This window comes from Nestor notabilis, unplaced genomic scaffold (assembly GCF_000696875.1).
Source record: "Nestor notabilis isolate BGI_N333 unplaced genomic scaffold, ASM69687v1 scaffold5453, whole genome shotgun sequence".
In the NCBI taxonomy this organism is placed as follows: Eukaryota; Metazoa; Chordata; class Aves; order Psittaciformes; family Psittacidae; genus Nestor; species Nestor notabilis.
The window spans coordinates 104-394 of NW_009923172.1; positions in this window are offsets into that span (position 1 = coordinate 104).

Sequence of the window (291 nt, forward strand, 5' to 3'; positions counted from 1 at the left end):
TATTTTCATGAACAGGAATTACCAGGTCTGCTCATGTATACGCTGGTGCACTGGCAATTCGAGGCAGGACACGTATGCGAGCAGACAACTGATGTTTCTAAAGGGAAGCTCAAATCCCTTTTGCAGAGTAGTGCTCCTTCTCCAGTACCTTGTCTGTCTTCCCTCGGTTCCCAAGCTATGTGACCCTGTCTCCTACTGATGCATGTTTCTGTTTCCTTCCTGGGCTGTGTCCCTCCTGTCCAGGTGCCATGAGCATGAAGAATGCGCTGAAGCTGGATCCGGAGCGGCAGG